Genomic DNA, 22,500 nt, shown 5'->3' with positions numbered 1-22,500 from the left:
TTCCACTGTACAATCCAATAAATCTTGCGCTTTAGATGGATCAGTCGCAAATAGAAACAAATCGTCGGCAAAAGCCAAACAAGAGATTCCGGATTCGCCAGGTAATGGGAGTCCCGGCATGTGTTCCAGCCTTTCCAGAAGCGGCTCCAATACTAAATTAAAAAGAAGTGGCGATAAGGGGTCCCCCTGCTTGACACCGCGACGCAAAGTAATTTTTATTTCTCCTTCTGGGTGCGATATAGTTGTAGCTGCACCCTCGTATGAGCATCGAATAAGATCCACTATCGGCGCCGGGACTCCTTTGCGCTTTAAGGCAATTGGTATGGCCTCATGGGGGACAGTGTCAAAAGCTTTTGACACGTCTAACTGTATTCCAACACCGCCTCCACTTTTCTTCATTTGGTGAGTTAGTTCGTGTAATATCCGCACATTCGCGTAGCATCCTGCTTCTGACACAAACCCCTTCTGCCGCGGATTCATTTGTATCACCGATCTGAGGCGCTCGTCTAGAATTCCCCAAAAAAGACGACTTAGAAGACTTCCGATGGTTAGTGGTCTGTAATTTGTTACTTTTGTACCGTCTTTTCCCTCTTTGGGAATCAGGGTAGTTCTATTGTTTTTCCAAGCGCTTGGCAAGGCACCCGCGGCCAACATTAAATTAAACATTCCCGCAAGAAGCTCGCATTTATATGGACCAAGCAAATCCGCTTTTTTAATTTTATCAGGGCCTGGCGCTGTAGCCTTTTTAGTTCTTGTTAGGCGTTTTTGTATTTCCGCCGCCAAGATTGGACCAAAGGAATCAAATCCCATTGCTTCCGCCTCGTTGCAATCGGTAACGCGAGTTGGGACCTTAGAACCCCAAAGCGCCGTATATAGATCTATTACTTCGCCTCTTGGAATGCTTGCGTTATTCTGAGCTGTGTGGTCAGTTCCTAGTCGAACGTGCCTTGCCAACAAACCCGGCTCTTTCTTAAATAAATCCTGGGTTCTGGCATATAAATAGCGCTTATGACTGCGCTTTGTACGATGTTTTCCGCGTGGTGGTCGATCATCATGCGAATCAGACTTTTGCGATTTTGTTAAGAGCTCCACTATTTTATTGTATATTGTTTCCACTGAGTCTATGTCTAATTTATTTCTGGCTTCTTTCAGAGATCTGCCTATTTCTGTCAAATGTCGGGGCCATTTAGCGTAGCTTATTTTTCCTAGTGCCTCCACCAGTCCCGCCTGCCAACTGTCGCTTTCTGATAGATCATTTTCCATTTCGTCATCAGAACCAAATGTACCAACCATATGATCGCATCTACTTAAGTTAACCCGGCACTCTTTAAGTATAATTTTTGTTATGTCCAATCTTGTCTTATGTCCGCCATTGTTTCCTGTTAGATCTTGGCATTGATTCTCTGCCATCTCACTTTCGCTTCTATAGCAGTCCAATGGAGTATCAGAAACTGCGCTTGCTGGTTCCATGCCAGTTTCTTTGTCGTTTAATTCTATGTCAACTATTTCTTTATTAGAATTATCTGTTTCTGTTACTGACAAGCCACGGCGACGCGTAATCTTATCTCTGGGTGTCTTATTGACATTGCCAGACGCAGAGCTTAACGAGACTGATCTCCTTTTAACGGCAGGAAGTGTTTTTGCCATTTCAACAAGATATTTATCTCTTCGACGACAGTAGGCGGGTTCTTTTCTTTTGTCGCTTATTTGCTTTAGTGTTTTAGTCTTAAGATGTTCCGTCATTTTCTGCGTAATTTTCGGGTCTCCTTTGTATATACGTTCCAATTGATACATTAGTAGAATATCTTCTGGTGTAAAGCTGATACCAATTCTCGGTACGTCAGCTTTTTCCATTTGTGCTTGTGCTGTACGTTCCTCGTTTCTTTTATTTGGATGGCGGTGCCTTTTGTGTTGGCTAAGGCCTCTTTGTGTTGGAAACGCTTCAGCGCACTCTGCACATTGTAATGCGTCAGTAACAGTTTTCTTCCCAGGACACTTTGGAATGTGACACAGCGCTCCGTGCTTACTCTTGTATGGCTTTTCGCATAATCGGCAAATATATATTATTTCCAAAGCAGTATGTTTTTCTGAGTAATGCCTTATTGCATCATTTAAGCTTAGAGCTCTGTAATTGGCTCGATCGGCTTCCAAACATACAGGACACAACACTGACTCAAAAGGTAATAAAATTTGCATAGTCCTTAAGTTCGCCATTTTGTCAACAGTAGTCCCCTGATTCTCCTGACGCACGGGACCATGTGCGTTCAGGTCCGAGGCTTCATTCTGCGCACTGAAAGCCAGTTATTTGACGAGAAGACAGGGGGCTAACCTGTCCGCTCCTTCCCCCGGAAGCCCGAGGTAGGCGTTTGGGCATTTATAACAGGCTGCTCCTCACCATACGCAGATCTTCGCGTAACGTGCTTTATCGGCTGCACTTAACCATCAATCCGAGCAGCGTTTAGCCACGACATAAGTCGTGTTTCCAGCGGGACCACGAGGAGGTAGCTGCTCGGCTTGACCTTAAGAGAGTCATAGTTACTCCCGCCGTTTACCCGCGCTTGCTTGAATTTCTTCACGTTGACATTCAGAGCACTGGGCAGAAATCACATTGCGTCAACACCCGCGAGGGCCATCGCAATGCTTTGTTTTAATTAGACAGTCGGATTCCCCTAGTCCGTGCCAGTTCTGAGCTGAGCGTTGAATGGCGGCCGAAGAGGACGACCACGACGGCTCGCGCCGCCACGGAAGCCTCGCAGCAAGGAAGATCCGCGGGAGGCCAAGGCACGGGACCGAGCTCGGATCCCTGAACCGGCGCGAGAACGCCGATAGTTCACCTCGCCCAGGCCCGGCACGTCAGCCAGACCCGCTTCCCGACCAAGCCCGACACGCCCCGCTCCTCAGAGCCAATCCTTATTCCGAAGTTACGGATCCAATTTGCCGACTTCCCTTCCCTACATTAGTCTATCGACTAGAGGCTCTTTACCTTGGAGACCTGCTGCGGATATGGGTACGAACCGGCGCGACACCTCCACGTGGCCCTCTCCTGGATTTTCAAGGTCCGAGGGGAAGATCCGGACACCGCCGCAACTGCGGTGCTCTTCGCGTTCCAAACCCTATCTCCCTGCTAGAGGTTTCCAGGGAACTCGAACGCTTATACAGAAAAGAAAACTCTTCCCGGATCTCCCGACGGCGTCTCCAGGTCATTTTGGGTTACCCCGACGAACACTCTTACGAGGGCCCGAATTGTATGCGGTTCCGCTGCCGGGTTCCGGAATAGGAACCGGATTCCCTTTCGCCCGACGGGCGTGTGTCAAAAGTTCACTCACCGCGCGCGACGGCACACTCGCGTGTGCGCGCGCTTTTTGTGTGCGCGAGACTTTTCTGCGACAACGAGAGTATCGTACGCCGTCATTGACATAGGATTTCTCCTAGGGCTTAGGATCGACTGACTCGTGTGCAACGGCTGTTCACACGAAACCCTTCTCCACGTCAGTCCTCCAGGGCCTCGCTGGAGTATTTGCTACTACCACCAAGATCTGCACCGACGGCGGCTCCAGGCAGGCTCGCGCCCAGACCCTTCTGCGCACACCGTCGCGACCCTCCTACTCGTCAGGGCTTCGTGGCGGCCTGTAAGCTCCGGGCGAGGAGTTACCCACGCCCTGCCCACGGCCGCCCCACTTGCCGCTGACGGCAGAGTATAGGCTCGACGCTTCAGCGCCATCCATTTTCAGGGCTAGTTGCTTCGGCAGGTGAGTTGTTACACACTCCTTAGCGGATTCCGACTTCCATGGCCACCGTCCTGCTGTCTTAAGCAACCAACGCCTTTCATGGTGTCCCATGAGCGTCGAGTTGGGCGCCTTAACTCTGCGTTTGGTTCATCCCACAGCGCCAGTTCTGCTTACCAAAAATGGCCCACTTGGCACTCTGATCCGAGATGCTCGTGGCTTCATAGTTCAAGAAAGCCAGAGATCTCACCCATTTAAAGTTTGAGAATAGGTTGAGGTCGTTTCGGCCCCAAGGCCTCTAATCATTCGCTTTACCAGATGAGACTCGCGCGCGTTCCGTGCGGAACGGCCGAGTGCCAGCTATCCTGAGGGAAACTTCGGAGGGAACCAGCTACTAGATGGTTCGATTAGTCTTTCGCCCCTATACCCAGTTCCGACGATCGATTTGCACGTCAGAATCGCTACGGACCTCCATCAGGGTTTCCCCTGACTTCGTCCTGACCAGGCATAGTTCACCATCTTTCGGGTCCCAACGTGTACGCTCTGGGTGCGCCTCTTCTCGCAATGAGAACGAGACGCCCCGGGAGTGCGGAGCCGCATCGCGACGCGGCCCATCCTCCCTCGGTCGACAACCAGGGCCGACCTTCACTTTCATTACGCCTTTAGGTATCGCTGATCCCAATGACTCGCGTACATGTTAGACTCCTTGGTCCGTGTTTCAAGACGGGTCCTAAGAGTACCCAAAGCAGTAGCGTCGCCGACCGGTATCGGTCCCCGAGTTGCCCGGGAACGTTTGCAGGCCTGTCGAAGGTTAACCGTACGACCAACAGCGGGCCAGGACCGGTGACGGCGCTAGGTCCGTAAGCCTCCGTGTACCGTGGCGCGCGCTTGCGACGGCCTCGACGCACTCCCGCGTGTGTGAGCTGCGGCCTGATACCTTGCGTGTACCGCCGGGCAGCCGGCCGGGCGACCGAGGGTTTGACGGCGTGCCGTGTTACCGGCGACGCGTCAGACACCGCACCCGGGCCGTAGACCGACACCCAGCGGGTCGCGACGTTCTACTAGGGGAGAAGTGCACGACGACGAAAACGCCGGACATCGGCGCGCGGCAGCGTGCCCGCGCGCGAGCCGTGAGGCCCCGCGGGCATCGCCCACCGACGCGAAGCCAGCGTCGCTGACGATGAATCTCCCCGTTCGATCTTTTGGGTTTCTTAGGTTTACCCCTGAACGGTTTCACGTACTCTTGAACTCTCTCTTCAAAGTTCTTTTCAACTTTCCCTCACGGTACTTGTTCGCTATCGGTCTCGTGGTCGTATTTAGCCTTAGATGGAGTTTACCACCCACTTAGAGCTGCACTCTCAAGCAACCCGACTCTAAGGAGAGATCCTCCCGAGACGCGCACCGGTCGCTACGGGCCTGGCACCCTCTGCGGGTAAGTGGCCCCATTCAAGATGGACTTGGACGCGACGCGGCACCTCGGGATAAGCGGACCCTCCCAAACACCACATTTCCCTGCGGCGGAACCGCGGGATTCGGTGCTGGGCTCTTTCCTGTTCGCTCGCCGCTACTAAGGAAATCCTGGTTAGTTTCTTTTCCTCCGCTTAATAATATGCTTAAATTCAGCGGGTGATCTCGCCTGCTCTGAGGTCGTCAAAAGAAATTGTCGTGAGGCTGTACTATATATATATAATACGAAGAAGGCGAGACGACGACGACGACGACGCGAGAGAAAAGAGAAACGCAACGCGGCGAAACGCCGCGCGCGAGCGCTTGGTTAGACTACGCCGCGTGCCCCGGTCAAGAGCTGCTACCATACATAGCGCTTTCGTGGACTCGGGAACACGCGCGGTCGACCCGCGCGCGATCTCTCACCTCGCACACACTTTTGCTGCGCAGGGGGCGATCGGTGCACGCAAAATATTTGAAAGAAGAGACGAAGGGAAAATGAGAAAACGAACGAGGCATAGAGAACAACCGCGAGAGCGTGGTGGTCTTTCGTCGACGTTGCGTCAACCGCGCCGCGATCCGCGCGCCCGCGCGCGCCAACCAACCGACCACGACGACAACTGGCCAGCCAGCCCGACGCGAACGTCGGAGGCCGGTTTGCGCGTCGTGGTGGCGTCGGCAACGCGACTGCGGCGGCGGCCGGCAGCAGCTGCAGCGGCGACGACCACTCTCTCTCTCTTATAATACGGTCAGGTTCTCTCGTATCTTTGCTTCGTCGTATATATCTCTAAAATCCCTCCTCTCGAGTTTCCTTTGCGTTGGCGGCGGTAAAGCGACGATATGCGCTCTGTGCAGAAGGAGAACGAGGAGGCGCGCGATTATCTCGCGGCCTCTATTCTCCTCTCCGATCTTCATTCGAAGAAGGAGAGGAAAACTCAAACTCGGTTCTCCGCGCTCCTTATGAACTACTTCTCCGTGGATCAGCCTTGGATCCGCGCGCGCGCAAGCGGCACACAGGCCACCTTCCGGGAGTACAAGCGCGAACGAATTGTCGGCTTGTTTCACTCCGGGCGGCGGCGCGCGAGAGGCAGATCTACTCTTTTTCGTTCGGCGCGTATATACGTATAACGTATAAACTCCTTGCAAGAGCTCGCCACGTTTATCACCACCGCGCACGTCCTTCCCTCCCGTGCGTGTGTGCGTGCGTGCGTCTCTCTGCGATTCTCGATCGCATCTTTCGGTCGGTCGTCGTTCATTCGTTCGACCCTCAAACCTCGTTATTTCGGACGACGCCCAACGGGGGCGCGAGAGTACGCCGCCGTTCCGCGAGTATAGAGAGCGCGCGCAGAGAGCGCGAGAGCCTTCGTAAAACCCTGATGGAATCCAGCAACTCGCCGCGTGGATAGCGTGCGTAGTGTGCCTGATACCCCGGGGAAGGCGTCATCGACGACTCCTCGCTTCTCTTCTCTTTTCTCGTGGATGCGGGTATAACTCTCTCGCCGGCCGCCGCGATCGGGCGAACGTCCAACGAATCGCTCGTACGCGGCCGTCGAAACGGCGCGCGCAAGCAGTTTGTCTTCGATAAAACGACCCTCAGCCAGGCGTGGTCCGGGAATTGTATCCGTGGACCGCAATGTGCGTTCGAAATGTCGATGTTCATGTGTCCTGCAGTTCACAAGTTGACGCGCAATTAGCTGCGTTCTTCATCGACCCACGAGCCAAGTGATCCACCGTTCAGGGTAATCGTTCCTTCGCGCACCAAGTACGCTCTATCAAGGAATAGACAACAATGTGCGTCTTCTTCGTTTTGGCCCTTCGATCAGCCTGGCCGCGCGTCCGAGCACGCGCGGACCGCCGCCCCTGTTACGGGGCTACGGCACAATAATGGAGAGAGGGAGACGTCGGTTGTCGGCGCGGTGCGAAAACCAAGAGGTTGCGTCTCTCGCGAAGCGAGAGCCGGGGCGGAACTCTTTGAAAAACCATCGGGGTCGAAAATGACTAGCATATTCGACGAACCCTTCAGCGCGCGCGATCGCGCGCGCGCGCGGGACCGGAGGAAGAGCAGTGGCGAGAATCGTCGCACTCTCCACTCCTCGCCCGGCGCGCACGACGACGCGGCAGTATAGGTTACCACCGGTACGCGGCGCATTCGCGCGCACCGCAACGCGTCCGAATCGCGGAGATAGAGGCAGCGCGCGAGCGCGCCTCCGTAGTCTCCTTCTCACCGATCCTGATCCGCGAGCGGGCGCGCATATAGATGCCTTCGCGCTCCTCCTGGATTCGCACAACGAGACTCAACCGGCCGCGCTAGCCCCGGCTAAGGGGCGCACTGACGCGGTGGTCCGCGCAACGGGTCGTTCGAAGCGCGCGAGAGTCACAGAGTCGGAGATTCTCCGCAGGAAATGTGAGAGAGAGAATGCAAAGAGCGTAATACGGCAATGCGTACAACTCTCGAACCTCTCTTCTTCTCCACAATATGCCCGGGGTCCTCTCTCGCTTTGAGCTCTCGAGATCTCGACACACTCGTCCCGACCGACAATCCTCTCTTATACGACGGCGACGAATGCGGCGCACACCGCAGCACGCCACCGGCGGCGTGTGAGCGCACGCGGTCGTTGCGTCGCATAAACTATTAAGAGAGTCATAGTTACTCCCGCCGTTTACCCGCGCTTGCTTGAATTTCTTCACGTTGACATTCAGAGCACTGGGCAGAAATCACATTGCGTCAACACCCGCGAGGGCCATCGCAATGCTTTGTTTTAATTAGACAGTCGGATTACCCTAGTCCGTGCCAGTTCTGAGCTGAGCGTTGAATGGCGGCCGAAGAGGACGACCACGACGGCTCGCGCCGCCACGGAAGCCTCGCAGCAAGGAAGATCCGCGGGAGGCCAAGGCACGGGACCGAGCTCGGATCCCTGAACCGGCGCGAGAACGCCGATAGTTCACCTCGCCCAGGCCCGGCACGTCAGCCAGACCCGCTTCCCGACCAAGCCCGACACGCCCCGCTCCTCAGAGCCAATCCTTATTCCGAAGTTACGGATCCAATTTGCCGACTTCCCTTACCTACATTAGTCTATCGACTAGAGGCTCTTTACCTTGGAGACCTGCTGCGGATATGGGTACGAACCGGCGCGACACCTCCACGTGGCCCTCTCCTGGATTTTCAAGGTCCGAGGGAAGATCCGGACACCGCCGCAACTGCGGTGCTCTTCGCGTTCCAAACCCTATCTCCCTGCTAGAGGTTTCCAGGGAACTCGAACGCTTATACAGAAAAGAAAGCTCTTCCCGGATCTCCCGACGGCGTCTCCAGGTCATTTTGGGTTACCCCGACGAACACTCTTACGAGGGCCCGAATTGTATGCGGTTCCGCTGCCGGGTTCCGGAATAGGAACCGGATTCCCTTTCGCCCGACGGGCGTGTGTCAAAAGTTCACTCACCGCGCGCGACGGCACACTCGCGTGTGCGCGCGCGCTTTTTGTGTGCGCGAGACTTTTCTGCGACAACGAGAGTATCGTACGCCGTCATTGACATAGGATTTCTCCTAGGGCTTAGGATCGACTGACTCGTGTGCAACGGCTGTTCACACGAAACCCTTCTCCACGTCAGTCCTCCAGGGCCTCGCTGGAGTATTTGCTACTACCACCAAGATCTGCACCGACGGCGGCTCCAGGCAGGCTCGCGCCCAGACCCTTCTGCGCACACCGTCGCGACCCTCCTACTCGTCAGGGCTTCGTGGCGGCCTGTAAGCTCCGGGCGAGGAGTTACCCACGCCCTGCCCACGGCCGCCCCACTTGCCGCTGACGGCAGAGTATAGGCTCGACGCTTCAGCGCCATCCATTTTCAGGGCTAGTTGCTTCGGCAGGTGAGTTGTTACACACTCCTTAGCGGATTCCGACTTCCATGGCCACCGTCCTGCTGTCTTAAGCAACCAACGCCTTTCATGGTGTCCCATGAGCGTCGAGTTGGGCGCCTTAACTCTGCGTTTGGTTCATCCCACAGCGCCAGTTCTGCTTACCAAAAATGGCCCACTTGGCACTCTGATCCGAGATGCTCGTGGCTTCATAGTTCAAGAAAGCCAGAGATCTCACCCATTTAAAGTTTGAGAATAGGTTGAGGTCGTTTCGGCCCCAAGGCCTCTAATCATTCGCTTTACCAGATGAGACTCGCGCGCGTTCCGTGCGGAACGGCCGAGTGCCAGCTATCCTGAGGGAAACTTCGGAGGGAACCAGCTACTAGATGGTTCGATTAGTCTTTCGCCCCTATACCCAGTTCCGACGATCGATTTGCACGTCAGAATCGCTACGGACCTCCATCAGGGTTTCCCCTGACTTCGTCCTGACCAGGCATAGTTCACCATCTTTCGGGTCCCAACGTGTACGCTCTGGGTGCGCCTCTTCTCGCAATGAGAACGAGACGCCCCGGGAGTGCGGAGCCGCATCGCGACGCGGCCCATCCTCCCTCGGTCGACAACCAGGGCCGACCTTCACTTTCATTACGCCTTTAGGTATCGCTGATCCCAATGACTCGCGTACATGTTAGACTCCTTGGTCCGTGTTTCAAGACGGGTCCTAAGAGTACCCAAAGCAGTAGCGTCGCCGACCGGTATCGGTCCCCGAGTTGCCCGGGGAACGTTTGCAGGCCTGTCGAAGGTTAACCGTACGACCAACAGCGGGCCAGGACCGGTGACGGCGCTAGGTCCGTAAGCCTCCGTGTACCGTGGCGCGCGCTTGCGACGGCCTCGACGCACTCCCGCGTGTGTGAGAGCTGCGGCCTGATACCTTGCGTGTACCGCCGGGCAGCCGGCCGGGCGACCGAGGGTTTGACGGCGTGCCGTGTTACCGGCGACGCGTCAGACACCGCACCCGGGCCGTAGACCGACACCCAGCGGGTCGCGACGTTCTACTAGGGGAGAAGTGCACGACGACGAAAACGCCGGACATCGGCGCGCGGCAGCGTGCCCGCGCGCGAGCCGTGAGGCCCCGCGGGGCATCGCCCACCGACGCGAAGCCAGCGTCGCTGACGATGAATCTCCCCGTTCGATCTTTTGGGTTTCTTAGGTTTACCCCTGAACGGTTTCACGTACTCTTGAACTCTCTCTTCAAAGTTCTTTTCAACTTTCCCTCACGGTACTTGTTCGCTATCGGTCTCGTGGTCGTATTTAGCCTTAGATGGAGTTTACCACCCACTTAGAGCTGCACTCTCAAGCAACCCGACTCTAAGGAGAGATCCTCCCGAGACGCGCACCGGTCGCTACGGGCCTGGCACCCTCTGCGGGTAAGTGGCCCCATTCAAGATGGACTTGGACGCGACGCGGCACCTCGGGATAAGCGGACCCTCCCAAACACCACATTTCCCTGCGGCGGAACCGCGGGATTCGGTGCTGGGCTCTTTCCTGTTCGCTCGCCGCTACTAAGGAAATCCTGGTTAGTTTCTTTTCCTCCGCTTAATAATATGCTTAAATTCAGCGGGTGATCTCGCCTGCTCTGAGGTCGTCAAAAGAAATTGTCGTGAGGCTGTACTATATATATATAATACGAAGAAGGCGAGACGACGACGACGACGACGCGTGAGAAAAGAGAAACGCAACGCGGCGAAACGCCGCGCGCGAGCGCTTGGTTAGACTACGCCGCGTGCCCCGGTCAAGAGCTGCTACCATACATAGCGCTTTCGTGGACTCGGGAACACGCGCGGTCGACCCGCGCGCGATCTCTCACCTCGCACACACTTTTGCTGCGCAGGGGGCGATCGGTGCACGCAAAATATTTGAAAGAAGAGACGAAGGGAAAATGAGAAAACGAACGAGGCATAGAGAACAACCGCGAGAGCGTGGTGGTCTTTCGTCGACGTTGCGTCAACCGCGCCGCGATCCGCGCGCCCCCGCGCGCCAACCAACCGACCACGACGACAACTGGCCAGCCAGCCCGACGCGAACGTCGGAGGCCGGTTTGCGCGTCGTGGTGGCGTCGGCAACGCGACTGCGGCGGCGGCCGGCAGCAGCTGCAGCGGCGACGACCACTCTCTCTCTCTTATAATACGGTCAGGTTCTCTCGTATCTTTGCTTCGTCGTATATATCTCTAAAATCCCTCCTCTCGAGTTTCCTTTGCGTTGGCGGCGGTAAAGCGACGATATGCGCTCTGTGCAGAAGGAGAACGAGGAGGCGCGCGATTATCTCGCGGCCTCTATTCTCCTCTCCGATCTTCATTCGAAGAAGGAGAGGAAAACTCAAACTCGGTTCTCCGCGCTCCTTATGAACTACTTCTCCGTGGATCAGCCTTGGATCCCGCGCGCGCCGCAAGCGGCACACAGGCCACCTTCCGGGAGTACAAGCGCGAACGAATTGTCGGCTTGTTTCACTCCGGGCGGCGGCGCGCGAGAGGCAGATCTACTCTTTTTCGTTCGGCGCGTATATACGTATAACGTATAAACTCCTTGCAAGAGCTCGCCACGTTTATCACCACCGCGCACGTCCTTCCCTCCCGTGCGTGTGTGCGTGCGTGCGTCTCTCTGCGATTCTCGATCGCATCTTTCGGTCGGTCGTCGTTCATTCGTTCGACCCTCAAACCTCGTTATTTCGGACGACGCCCAACGGGGGCGCGAGAGTACGCCGCCGTTCCGCGAGTATAGAGAGAGCGCGCGCAGAGAGCGCGAGAGCCTTCGTAAAACCCTGATGGAATCCAGCAACTCGCCGCGTGGATAGCGTGCGTAGTGTGCCTGATACCCCGGGGAAGGCGTCATCGACGACTCCTCGCTTCTCTTCTCTTTTCTCGTGGATGCGGGTATAACTCTCTCGCCGGCCGCCGCGATCGGGCGAACGTCCAACGAATCGCTCGTACGCGGCCGTCGAAACGGCGCGCGCAAGCAGTTTGTCTTCGATAAAACGACCCTCAGCCAGGCGTGGTCCGGGAATTGTATCCGTGGACCGCAATGTGCGTTCGAAATGTCGATGTTCATGTGTCCTGCAGTTCACAAGTTGACGCGCAATTAGCTGCGTTCTTCATCGACCCACGAGCCAAGTGATCCACCGTTCAGGGTAATCGTTCCTTCGCGCACCAAGTACGCTCTATCAAGGAATAGACAACAATGTGCGTCTTCTTCGTTTTGGCCCTTCGATCAGCCTGGCCGCGCGTCCGAGCACGCGCGGACCGCCGCCCCTGTTACGGGGGCTACGGCACAATAATGGAGAGAGAGGGAGACGTCGGTTGTCGGCGCGGTGCGAAAACCAAGAGGTTGCGTCTCTCGCGAAGCTAGAGCCGGGGCGGAACTCTTTGAAAAACCATCGGGGTCGAAAATGACTAGCATATTCGACGAACCCTTCAGCGCGCGCGATCGCGCGCGCGCGGGACCGGAGGAAGAGCAGCGGCGAGAATCGTCGCACTCTCCACTCCTCGCCCGGCGCGCACGACGACGCGGCAGCATAGGTTACCACCGGTACGCGGCGCATTCGCGCGCACCGCAACGCGTCCGAATCGCGGAGATAGAGGCAGCGCGCGAGCGCGCCTCCGTAGTCTCCTTCTCACCGATCCTGATCCGCGAGCGGGCGCGCATATAGATGCACCTTCGCGCTCCTCCTGGATTCGCACAACGAGACCAACCGGCCGCGCTAGCCCCGGCTAAGGGGCGCGCTGAGCGCGGTGGTCCGCGCAACGGGTCGTTCGAAGCGCGCGAGAGACAGAGAGTCGGAGAATCTCCGCAGGAAACGAGAGAGAGAGAATGCAAAGAGCGTAATACGGCAATGCGTACAACTCTCGAATCTCTCTTCTTCTCCACAATATGCCCGGGGTCCTCTCTCGCTTTGAGCTCTCGAGATCTCGACACACTCGTCCCGACCGACAATCCTCTCTTATACGACGGCGACGAATGCGGCGCACACCGCAGCACGCCACCGTTGGCGGCGTGTGAGCGCGCACGCGGTCGTTGCGTCGCATAAACTATTCTCTCCTCTCGATCTCGCAATTTTGCTCGAGCGAAGCGTCGCGTCTCGCGACGGACGCTCCGACGAGGAGTGGGAAGGCGGCGCGGACTCGGAAGACGCGATGTCTCGCGTGCGATTAGATTTTGCGCCCCTTCAGCCACTCTCGACACAACTCGCAGAGTCGTGTTCTAGCTTGTCTGCCCCGTATCGCGGCAGGCAACGTAGTAAACGTTACCGTGCGCGCGTACGGTTCCTCGTCCATGCAGTCGCCGGCCGCTGCGCGCTCGTCACGAGAACGGTGCACACAGAGCAGCAGGACCTCCGGAACGTTAATGATCCTTCCGCAGGTTCACCTACGGAAACCTTGTTACGACTTTTACTTCCTCTAAATGATCAAGTTTGGTCATCTTCCCGGCAACATCGGCAATGCCGACGCATTGCCGCGCACCAGTCCGAAGACCTCACTAAATCATTCAATCGGTAGTAGCGACGGGCGGTGTGTACAAAGGGCAGGGACGTAATCAACGCGAGCTTATGACTCGCGCTTACTGGGAATTCCTCGTTCATGGGGAACAATTGCAAGCCCCAATCCCTAGCACGAAGGAGGTTCAGCGGGTTACCCGGGCCTTTCGGCCAGGGAACACACGCTGATTCCTTCAGTGTAGCGCGCGTGCGGCCCAGAACATCTAAGGGCATCACAGACCTGTTATTGCTCAATCTCGTGCGGCTAGAAGCCGCCTGTCCCTCTAAGAAGATTTGTTTGTACGTTGGTAGTAAAAACCCGCCGGCCGAAGCCGGGGCCTTCGAATACCATAAGGTACGCCTATTTAGCAGGCTAGAGTCTCGTTCGTTATCGGAATTAACCAGACAAATCGCTCCACCAACTAAGAACGGCCATGCACCACCACCCACCGAATCAAGAAAGAGCTATCAATCTGTCAATCCTTCCGGTGTCTGGGCCTGGTGAGGTTTCCCGTGTTGAGTCAAATTAAGCCGCAGGCTCCACTCCTGGTGGTGCCCTTCCGTCAATTCCTTTAAGTTTCAGCTTTGCAACCATACTTTCCCCGGAACCCAAAAGCTTTGGTTTCCCGGAAGCTGCCCGCCGAGTCATCGGAGGAACTTCGGCGGATCGCTAGCTGGCATCGTTTATGGTTAGAACTAGGGCGGTATCTGATCGCCTTCGAACCTCTAACTTTCGTTCTTGATTAATGAAAACATTTTTGGCAAATGCTTTCGCTTCTGTCCGTCTTGCGACGATCCAAGAATTTCACCTCTAACGTCGCAATACGAATGCCCCCATCTGTCCCTATTAATCATTACCTCGGGGTTCCGAAAACCAACAAAATAGAACCGAGGTCCTATTCCATTATTCCATGCACGCAGTATTCAGGCGAGGATAGCCTGCTTTAAGCACTCTAATTTGTTCAAAGTAAACGTACCGGCCCGACTCGACACTCAGTAAAGAGCACCGCGACGGGATATTAGTTTGGGCGGCCCCTCGCGGGGCTAAGCCCACCGGTAGGACGTCCCACATCACGCCAGTTAAACACCGCGAGCGGTGAACCGACGGTGTGCGACACAGATTCAACTACGAGCTTTTTAACCGCAACAACTTTAATATACGCTATTGGAGCTGGAATTACCGCGGCTGCTGGCACCAGACTTGCCCTCAATGGATCCTCGTTAAAGGATTTAAAGTGTACTCATTCCGATTACGGGGCCTCGGATGAGTCCCGTATCGTTATTTTTCGTCACTACCTCCCCGTGCCGGGAGTGGGTAATTTGCGCGCCTGCTGCCTTCCTTGGATGTGGTAGCCGTTTCTCAGGCTCCCTCTCCGGAATCGAACCCTGATTCCCCGTTACCCGTTACAACCATGGTAGGCGCAGAACCTACCATCGACAGTTGATAAGGCAGACATTTGAAAGATGCGTCGCCGGTGCTAGGACCGTACGATCAGCACAAAGTTATTCAGAGTCGCCAAAATAAACGGTGGACGCACGGAGATCCGCACGCCACCGATTGGTTTTGATCTAATAAAAGCGTCCCTTCCATCACTGGTCGGGACTCTGTTTTGCATGTATTAGCTCTAGAATTACCACAGTTATCCAAGTAAATGTGGGTACAATCTAATGAACCATAACTGATTTAATGAGCCATTCGCGGTTTCACCTTAATTCGGCATGCACTGAGACATGCATGGCTTAATCTTTGAGACAAGCATATGACTACTGGCAGGATCAACCAGGGAGCTTCGTGTGTGCGATCGCGGTTACTCGCGGTGGAGCAACGCGAAAGACAACGCTACGCTGCTACGGACACTCCGCGAGGAAGAGCCGTGCGCGTTTCGTGTGTCGTTAATGCCGCCGGAACTTTTCGAGCCGGTCGACGGACACGCTTTTCGTATTTATATATACCTTAACGGTATGAAAGATCAAATTTTGTTCTCATTCACCCATAACAGCGGCTTGTAAGGCCGCTTAGTCCTGACGCTAGACCGATCCGATCTGAGACGTCGTGGAGCACTGTTCGTTCAACGGTGCCAGCGGTGAGAACACCGAGGCACCGGTTGAAAATTATTTCGCTACGGCGTACAAGTAAGCGGGAACGGCGACATCGTCAAAGATCTCGCCGAAACCGACACTCTCGTATCCGTGGAGTTGATGTTCGGTAAGCGCAACGATACGTCCGCACGCTTGCTCGGAAGCGAGGGACGATCGCGCGTCCAACACGTAAGTGCGCGCCACATATGAGCCATTCGGTCTCTCGACACCGACTCGTGGCAATGCTGTGTCTTATAGTACCGAACCGGGCGGCCGGGCGGTCGGCGACGCACGGTCTAACGCACGGCGGTATATGGGCGAAACCTGCGAAATTTCGACGCCTCGAGGACTTAGCCGCTGCGTCGTACGTAGTTATTTACGCAAAAGTCCTCGAGCCTCGTGTTGCTTTCGGCAAGTAGTTACCCACGGACAGCTCGAACGGCAAAGTACTCGAGCTCCGTATCGTTTCGGCTCGGATTTACCAACGCCTTCGATTTTCGACTTTGGTGTCGAAACGATCGCCGAGAGCCCGGCGCACATTTGGCCGAATGTCGGCAACACGCCCGAACGATCTCAAAAAGAGAACCAAAGTTCTCGTAGTAAGCGCGAGGCTAAATTCTCTCAAAAAGCGTTCTAGTGCGAACGACACTTTTGTACGCACCGCAGTGCTTCGTCGAGCTCGGTTATACATACGCCGTAACGCTACGGTACGACCAGACCTAGAGCTCGCATGCATCGTGTTGTGCACGAGTCGCCGCAGCGACAACACCTCTTACAGTACCGAACCGAGCGGCCGGGCGGTCGGCGACGCACGGTCTAACGCACGGCGGTATATGGGCGCCGGCGGTGAAATTTCGACGCCGCGCGGACTTAGCCGCTGCGGCGCACGGTAGTTACCTCCGCGTCAAAGATCTCGAGCTCCGTGTTGTTTTACGGCTCGGAGGTACGTACGGACCGCACGAACGGCAGAGTCCTCGAGATACAAAATTTCTTCGTCAAGTATTCACCAATTCCTTCGCTATCCGGCCTCGAAACGATCGCCGAGAGCTTGGCGCACAATTGGCCGAATGTCGGCAAGACGCCCGAACGCTCTCGAAAAGAGAACCGAAATTCTCGCACTCAGCGCAGTGCAAAACACTTTAAAAATCTCTCTCGAGCGAAAGACACTTTCGTACGCACCGCAGTGCTTCGCCGAGCTCGGTTATACATACGCCGTAACGCTACGGTACGACCAGACCGAGAGCTCGCATGCATCGTGTTGTGCACGAGTCGCCTCAGCGACGACACCTCTTACAGTACCGAACCGAGCGGCCGGGCGGTCGGCGACGCACGGTCTAACGCACGGCGGTATATGGGCGCCGGCGGTGAAATTTCGACGCCGCGCGGACTTAGCCGCTGCGGCGCACGGTAGTTACCTCCGCGTCAAAGATCTCGAGCTCCGTGTTGTTTTACGGCTCGGAGGTACGTACGGACCGCACGAACGGCAGAGTCCTCGAGATACAAAATTTCTTCGTCAAGTATTCACCAATTCCTTCGCTATCCGGCCTCGAAACGATCGCCGAGAGCTTGGCGCACATTTGGCCGAATGTCGGCAAGACGCCCGAAAGATCTCAAAAGAGAACCAAAGTTCTCGTAGTAAGCGCGAAGCTAAATTCTCTCAAAAAGCGTTCTAGTGCGAACGACACTTTTGTACGCACCGCAGTGCTTCGCCGAGCTCGGTTATACATACGCCGTAACGCTACGGTACGACCAGACCGCGAGCTCGCATGCACCGTGTTGTGCACGAGTCGCCGCAGCGACGACACCTCTTACAGTACCGAACCGAGCGGCCGGGCGGTCGGCGACGCACGGTCTAACGCACGGCGGTATATGGGCGCCGGCGGTGAAATTTCGACGCCGCGCGGACTTAGCCGCTGCGGCGCACGGTAGTTACCTCCGCGTCAAAGATCTCGAGCTCCGTGTTGTTTTACGGCTCGGAGGTACGTACGGACCGCACGAACGGCAGAGTCCTCGAGATACAAAATTTCTTCGTCACGTATTCACCAATTCCTTCGCTATCCGGCCTCGAAACGATCGCCGAGAGCTTGGCGCACATTTGGCCGAATGTCGGCAAGACGCCCGAAAGATCTCAAAAAGAGAACCAAAGTTCTCGTAGTAAGCGCGAAGCTAAATTCTCTCAAAAAGCGTTCTAGTGCGAACGACACTTTTGTACGCACCGCAGTGCTTCGCCGAGCTCGGTTATACATACGCCGTAACGCTACGGTACGACCAGACCGCGAGCTCGCATGCATCGTGTTGTGCACGAGTCGCCGCAGCGACGACACCTCTTACAGTACCGAACCGAGCGGCCGGGCGGTCGGCGACGCACGGTCTAACGCACGGCGGTATATGGGCGCCGGCGGTGAAATTTCGACGCCGCGCGGACCGCTGCGGCGCACGGTAGTTACCTCCGCGTCAAAGATCTCGAGCTCCGTGTTGTTTTACGGCTCGGAGGTACGTACGGACCGCACGAACGGCAGAGTCCTCGAGATACAAAATTTCTTCGTCACGTATTCACCAATTCCTTCGCTATCCGGCCTCGAAACGATCGCCGAGAGCTTGGCGCACATTTGGCCGAATGTCGGCAAGACGCCCGAAAGATCTCAAAAAGAGAACCAAAGTTCTCGTAGTAAGCGCGAAGCTAAATTCTCTCAAAAAGCGTTCTAGTGCGAACGACACTTTTGTACGCACCGCAGTGCTTCGCCGAGCTCGGTTATACATACGCCGTAACGCTACGGTACGACCAGACCGCGAGCTCGCATGCATCGTGTTGTGCACGAGTCGCCGCAGCGACGACACCTCTTACAGTACCGAACCGAGCGGCCGGGCGGTCGGCGACGCACGGTCTAACGCACGGCGGTATATGGGCGCCGGCGGTGAAATTTCGACGCCGCGCGGACTTAGCCGCTGCGGCGCACGGTAGTTACCTCCGCGTCAAAGATCTCGAGCTCCGTGTTGTTTTACGGCTCGGAGGTACGTACGGACCGCACGAACGGCAGAGTCCTCGAGATACAAAATTTCTTCGTCACGTATTCACCAATTCCTTCGCTATCCGGCCTCGAAACGATCGCCGAGAGCTTGGCGCACATTTGGCCGAATGTCGGCAAGACGCCCGAAAGATCTCAAAAAGAGAACCAAAGTTCTCGTAGTAAGCGCGAAGCTAAATTCTCTCAAAAAGCGTTCTAGTGCGAACGACACTTTTGTACGCACCGCAGTGCTTCGCCGAGCTCGGTTATACATACGCCGTAACGCTACGGTACGACCAGACCGCGAGCTCGCATGCATCGTGTTGTGCACGAGTCGCCGCAGCGACGACACCTCTTACAGTACCGAACCGAGCGGCCGGGCGGTCGGCGACGCACGGTCTAACGCACGGCGGTATATGGGCGCCGGCGGTGAAATTTCGACGCCGCGCGGACTTAGCCGCTGCGGCGCACGGTAGTTACCTCCGCGTCAAAGATCTCGAGCTCCGTGTTGTTTTACGGCTCGGAGGTACGTACGGACCGCACGAACGGCAGAGTCCTCGAGATACAAAATTTCTTCGTCACGTATTCACCAATTCCTTCGCTATCCGGCCTCGAAACGATCGCCGAGAGCTTGGCGCACATTTGGCCGAATGTCGGCAAGACGCCCGAAAGATCTCAAAAGAGAACCAAAGTTCTCGTAGTAAGCGCGAAGCTAAATTCTCTCAAAAAGCGTTCTAGTGCGAACGACACTTTTGTACGCACCGCAGTGCTTCGCCGAGCTCGGTTATACATACGCCGTAACGCTACGGTACGACCAGACCGAGAGCTCGCATGCACCGTGTTGTGCACGAGTCGCCGCAGCGACGACACCTCTTACAGTACCGAACCGAGCGGCCGGGCGGTCGGCGACGCACGGTCTAACGCACGGCGGTATATGGGCGCCGGCGGTGAAATTTCGACGCCGCGCGGACTTAGCCGCTGAAGCACGGTAGTTACCTCCGCGTCAAAGATCTCGAGCTCCGTGTTGTTTTACGGCTCGGAGGTACGTACGGACCGCACGAACGGCAGAGTCCTCGAGTTGCAAAATTTCTTCGTCACGTATTCACCAATTCCTTCGCTATCCGGCAAAGTCGCGAGCCTCGTGTTGCTTTGGCCGAATTCTTCCGAGCGGTCCGACCGTCAAAAAGAGAACCAAAGTTCTCGGCTCGGAGTTACTTCCGCGCGGTCCTAGCGACAAAGTACGCGAGCCTCGTGTTGCTTTCGGCTCGGAGTTACATCCGCGCGGTCCGATCGGCAAAGTACGCGAGCCTCGTGTTGCTTTCGGCACGAGTTACCGCCGCGCGGTCCTAGCGGCAAAGTACGCGACCTCGTGTTGCTTTCGGCTCGGAGTTACTTCCGCGCGGTCCTAGCGGCAGGCCTCGTGTTGCTTTCGGCTCGGAGTTACTTCCTCGCGGTCCGATCGGCAAAGTACGCGAGCCTCGTGTTGCTTTCGGCTCGGAGTTACTTCCGCGCGGTCCTAGCGGCAAAGTACGCGAGCCTCGTGTTGCTTTCGGCTCGGAGTTACTTCCGCGGTCTAGCGGCAAAGTACACGAGCCTCGTGTTGCTTTCGGCTCGGAGTTACTTCCGCGCGGTCCTAGCGACAAAGTACGCGAGCCTCGTGTTGCTTTCGGCTCGGAGTTACTTCCGCGCGGTCCGATCGGCAAAGTACGCGAGCCTCGTGTTGCTTTCGGCTCGGAGTTACTTCCGAGCGGTCCGACCGTCAAAGTCCGCGAGCCTCGTGTTGCTGGCTCGGGTTACTTCCGCGCGGTCCTAGCGGCAAGTACGCGAGCCTCGTGTTGCTTTCGGGTCGGGTTACTTCCGCGCGGTCCGTCGGCAAATACGCGAGCGTGTTGCTTTCGGCTCGGAGTTACTTCCGCGCGGTTCTAGCGGCAAAGTACGCGAGCCTCGTGTTGCTTTCGGGTCGGAGTTACTTCCGCGCGGTCCGATCGGCAAAGTACGCGAGCCTCGTGTTGCTTTCGGCTTGGAGTTACTTCCGCGCGGTCCTAGCGGCAAAGTACGCGAGCCTCGTGTTGCTTTCGGCTCGGAGTTACTTCCGCGCGGTCCTAGCGGCAAAGTACGCGAGCCTCGTGTTGCTTTCGGCTCGGAGTTACTTCCGCGCGGTCCGATCGGCAAAGTACGCGAGCCTCGTGTTGCTTTCGGCTCGGAGTTACTTCCGCGCGGTCCTAGCGGCAAAGTACGCGAGCCTCGTGTTGCTTTCGGCTTGTAGCTACTTTCGAGCGGTTCGGACAACAAAGTCCGCGAGCCCTGTGTTACTACTGCTCGGGCTGCTTCCGAACGTTCCGGGCAATGCTTTTTGTTCTCCGTATTGTTTTTTAAGCTATCTTAGCTATTTTCTCGTAAAAGTTAAATTTTCGCGTTTTGTGCTGTGTTTTCGAGCTCTCTGCTGGCGATCGTCTATGTTCTTAAATCTCGTGTTATTTTCTTGAGCTCTTCGTAATTTCGGCCGACGAGCGGCTAAGTTTACGAGTTTTGTGTTGCTTTCTGCACGTAGTTACTTCCGAGCGGTCCGACTCCAAAGTACGCGAGCCTCGTGTTGCTTTCGGCTCGGAGTTACTTCCGCGCGGTCCTAGCGGCAAAGTACGCGAGCCTCGTGTTGCTTTCGGCTCGGGGTTACTTCCGCGCGGTCCGATCGGCAAAGTACGCGAGCCTCGTGTTGCTTTCGGCTCGGAGTTACTTCCGCGCGGTCCTGCGGCAAAGTACGCGAGCCTCGTGTTGCTTTCGGCTCGGAGTTACTTCCGCGCGGTCCTAGCGGCAAAGTACGCGAGCCTCGTGTTGCTTTCGGCTCGTAGCTACTTTCGAGCGGTTCGACAACAAAGTCCGCGAGCCCTGTGTTACTAGCTCGGGGCTGCTTCCGAACGTTTCGGGCGTCTTTTTGTTCTCCGTATTGTTTTTAGCTATCTTAGCTATTTTCTCGTAAAAGTTAAATTTTCGCGTTTTGTGCTGTTTTTTCGAGCTCTCTGCTGGCGATCGTCTATGTTCTTAAATCTCGTGTTATTTTCTTGAGCTCTTCGTAATTTCGGCCGACGAGCGGCTAAGTTTTCGAGTTTTGTGTTGCTTTCTGCACGTAGTTACTTCCGAGCGGTCCGACCGTCAAAGTACGCGAGCCTCGTGTTGCTTTCGGCTCGGAGTTACTTCCGCGCGGTCCTAGCGACAAAGTACGCGAGCCTCGTGTTGCTTTCGGCTCGGAGTTACTTCCGCGCGGTCCTAGCGGCAAAGTACGCGAGCCTCGTGTTGCTTTCGGCTCGGAGTTACTTCCGCGCGGTCCGATCAAAACGCGAGCCTCGTGTTGCTTTCGGCTCGGAGTTACTTCCGCGCGGTCCTAGCGGCAAAGTACGCGAGCCTCGTGTTGCTTTCGGCTCGAGTTACTTCCGCGCGGTCTCGATCGGCAAAGTACGCGAGCCTCGTGTTGCTACTGCTCGAGGCTTTTCCGAACGCGTTTCGGAGCGGCTCTTTATCGTTCTCCATGTGTTTTTGAGGTATCTTAGTTCTTATATTGTGGCAGGATAAATTTTCGCGATTTGTGCTGTGTTTTCGAGGCTCTCAAGCTTATCCGTGCCGGCGGGTGGCAAAGTCCGCGAGCCTCGTGTTGCTTTCTCGAGCTCTAAACTGTAGGCCGACGGAGTGGCAAGTCCGCGAGCCTCGTGTTGCTTTCTCGAGCTCTCTGAGCTGTCGGCCGGCGGAGTGGCAAAGTCCGCGAGCCTCGTGTTGCTTTCTCGGCTCTGAGCTGTCGGCCGGCGGGTGGCAAAGTCCGCGAGCCTCGTTGCTTTCTCGACTCTCCTGATGTCGGCCGGCCCGGAGTGGCAAAGTCCG

The 22,500-nt window shown here is 56.2% G+C and overlaps 3 non-coding genes and 1 pseudogene across 3 annotated transcripts; all 4 read right to left on the bottom strand.

The window, feature by feature from the left end:
- Nucleotides 1-5,375, bottom strand: part of LOC139112804 (large subunit ribosomal RNA) — an 8,210-nt pseudogene extending 2,835 nt beyond the window's left edge.
- A 1,383-nt stretch (nucleotides 5,376-6,758) lies between these two features.
- On the bottom strand, nucleotides 6,759-6,913 carry LOC139112781 (5.8S ribosomal RNA). The gene has a single exon (XR_011547435.1). It is a non-coding gene; the product is annotated as a 5.8S ribosomal RNA (ribosomal RNA).
- Nucleotides 6,914-12,050: 5,137 nt separating this feature from the next.
- LOC139112780 (5.8S ribosomal RNA) lies at nucleotides 12,051-12,205 on the bottom strand. The gene has a single exon (XR_011547434.1). It is a non-coding gene; the product is annotated as a 5.8S ribosomal RNA (ribosomal RNA).
- A 1,209-nt stretch (nucleotides 12,206-13,414) lies between these two features.
- LOC139112788 (small subunit ribosomal RNA) lies at nucleotides 13,415-15,333 on the bottom strand. Its single transcript, XR_011547442.1, has one exon. It is a non-coding gene; the product is annotated as a small subunit ribosomal RNA (ribosomal RNA).
- Nucleotides 15,334-22,500: the final 7,167 nt, after the last annotated feature.

The sequence above is a fragment of the Cardiocondyla obscurior genome, unplaced genomic scaffold, assembly GCF_019399895.1.
Source record: "Cardiocondyla obscurior isolate alpha-2009 unplaced genomic scaffold, Cobs3.1 scaffold55_0_238251, whole genome shotgun sequence".
NCBI lineage: Eukaryota > Metazoa > Arthropoda > Insecta > Hymenoptera > Formicidae > Cardiocondyla > Cardiocondyla obscurior.
Note: the sequence above shows the minus strand (reverse complement) of the source record. Positions and strands in the feature narration are given on the sequence as shown.